Source organism: Castor canadensis, chromosome 3 (genome assembly GCF_047511655.1).
Source record: "Castor canadensis chromosome 3, mCasCan1.hap1v2, whole genome shotgun sequence".
Taxonomy (NCBI): domain Eukaryota; kingdom Metazoa; phylum Chordata; class Mammalia; order Rodentia; family Castoridae; genus Castor; species Castor canadensis.
The window spans coordinates 94,390,523-94,393,158 of record NC_133388.1 but is presented as its reverse complement, the minus strand read 5'-3'; the positions used below and the strand labels follow the sequence as shown (position 1 = coordinate 94,393,158).

Here is a 2,636-nt window from a genome sequence, read left to right as displayed (position 1 = left end):
ATAAGAAATGGTTGGTCTTGGGGTTGATGTCCTCCTTCCTTAATATCTCCAAGGGTAATTATGAATTGCTCCAAATCACTCAGTCCAGCAGCAGGCATAGAAAGTAACCTATCATCACTCACGTTCTTGTGACTACTTTGAACCCTGTGGCCCATGGCCTCACAGGTGTCTCCCAGTTTTGAAGTAATTTTTTAAACTAACATACTAAGTTTTACCCTATGATTTCTTCCCTCCTCAGATGCAAAATGGACAAAAACTTTTCAATTAATATAAAGATTCTCCTCCAGTTTTTTTAAAAAATTATTTTCCTAGAACTATACTCAAGAACTTACTTGATAAATCACAAAGAATGCATTTCAGCTCTAATGTATGAAAAATCCACCCCCCTTAAGTTATGGGTCTCAAAAGATTAAGAAAAAAGGGAGTGATGTGTTTCTTATGCTGGTCTTCAAATAGCTTTTATTCAACATCTAAATGCATTTTAATTAAATTCATCATAACCAAACACTTATTTCATTTGTTCAGAAAAAAAAATGAGTAAATATTGTTGTAGTTTTCTTTAAGTAGTTTCAGGTATGATAGTTTATTTCATCATTTCAATCTGTTTTATTGGATGTTTTTTTACCTAAACTTTTAATCTATAAATGCATTAAATACTTTGCTTTCCAGTAATTATTTGGTGGATGGCATATAAACTTCATCCATATTTTTCTCCTTTTTACTTGCTTCCTAAATGATTTCAAATTAATGAATGAACAGTTGCCTGAACTATTATTGTTGTGTCAGCTTAATACCAGGTTAGGATTTTGACATACTTTTGCAAGAAAAGTATCTCATTCTTTATTAAGTGCTCCTGGTGACTGTTTCAGAGATTTACATGGCACTGCAACAGTTTGTCCATCTGCAGAACTGCAGCCATCTCTCATCCCAAACTCCAGAAACCAGCTCCTTCTACTTAGCTGTGCTTTACACCCAACCCTTCTTAATTTAAAATAATCTGTGAAATACATGTCTTTTGTTTCCAGAATCACTCCCTTATTCTTCCAGCTCTTTTATGTTTTTCACATCCAATATTTCCTTCCCCCAAAAGCTGAGTAAAAGCAGTTGATTCAAACATTTTTGGAAGAGCTGGAGTTTGGAAAGAGTGTCCAGTTTTTTTTTTGTTTTTTGTTTTTTTTTGTAAAAACTTCCTCTCTAATTAATCAAAGCTTGTAACAAAGAACAGGTTTCTCGAATAAAATGGAAAGTTTCCAATACATTGAAACATAAATCCGTAAGTCATCATACATACAACACCTGGTATCAAATAAGAAAACAGCAAGTTTACAAAATCCCCGTAACATCCATGGTCTGGTTCCCAGATGCTTCCTCCATCTGCCAAGTGTGCTCTACTGGATACAGTAGACACTGTGGCTTTTGGGGGCACATTTAGCTGAGGCTGTGGCACACAGAGCACTTATCTGGGAGGGCCGTGGTAGTGACAGCTCAACTCAAGAAGCAAAGCAGTTACCAGCACATTCAAACAGCATATTGAACATCCTTTAAATATCAAAGTGAGAAAGAAGACAGCAACATAATCATGCTATTGGAAAGATGTTACGAAATAAGGGCAGCTGGGTAAGGCTTAAGGTTGAAAAGTGGCTCTCCAGCTTCATTTCTTTGGCTGCTTGGGTAGTGGCCGTCGGAACAAGATGTGAGGTTCTGGTTCGTGGCTCATGTAATGAACCTATCCCTGACTTTGCTGAACACCAAGATTCTTCCATTCAGATTCAGACATCAAATGAGTTTTAGGGACCAGCTTGGCTATATCCTTGGGCAACACGACATGCCAGTACTCAAATTCATAGTCGTCCTATTTGTCTGAATAGTGAATTTGTTTGTGCGACATGACCACTTTGCATTCTGGCATTCAGCCCCTAGCCTACAACCTCCAAACAACTTCTAGCAGCACGCCTCCAGTTTTGAAAGTAATTTTCTTTTATATCCTCAAATGTTAATGATTAGAGAAAACTGTTACTTTTAAACTAAAATGCCATTGTTGTTCATGTTTTCTAATTCATTCATGACATCATGAAGGTAAATGCAATCTAAATGAGTGATTGAAATGTTTTACAATTTCTGTACTGTACACCTGTCATTTTAGTATTTAGACAGACCCTACAAAAATGCATATTTTCTTCTGTTTTTCTGTGAGGGTACTTTGGCCTTCAAAATAAATACACACAGCTGGCCTAAAGATCTTCATGAAATGTGCACTGTATGAATAAGATGATGGTAAGTTAGGAAGGCTCTCTGAGTGGGAGACTGTGGGCTCAGTATCCTAGGAGGGGGACTGTTTATTCTCTTCATTTATCCATTTTTAGCTGCCATGCCCCAGGCACTCAGCTGGATTCTAGTCTCCTCACATTGCCATATCACAGGAGGCTAAGGAGAAAGAACACTCTGCCTGTCACACACAGTCACACCTGCTCTCATGGAAAGACAGAGCTCAGGGGCTTAAGTCTTCTAAATGCCTGCTAAAGAAGTTTGTAGGCTGTGGAAAGATTCAGGGAAGAACAGCTAGGGCTGAACAGTTTAGGAAAGTAAGAAAACAGATATTTAGAGTAGTCGTACATGAGGAAGGACTGAATATTTTT

The 2,636-nt window shown here is 37.5% G+C and overlaps 1 pseudogene; it reads right to left on the bottom strand.

The window, feature by feature from the left end:
- Positions 1-1,651: 1,651 nt before the first annotated feature.
- Positions 1,652-1,888, bottom strand: LOC141421313 (cyclin-dependent kinases regulatory subunit 1 pseudogene; annotated as a pseudogene).
- Positions 1,889-2,636: the final 748 nt, after the last annotated feature.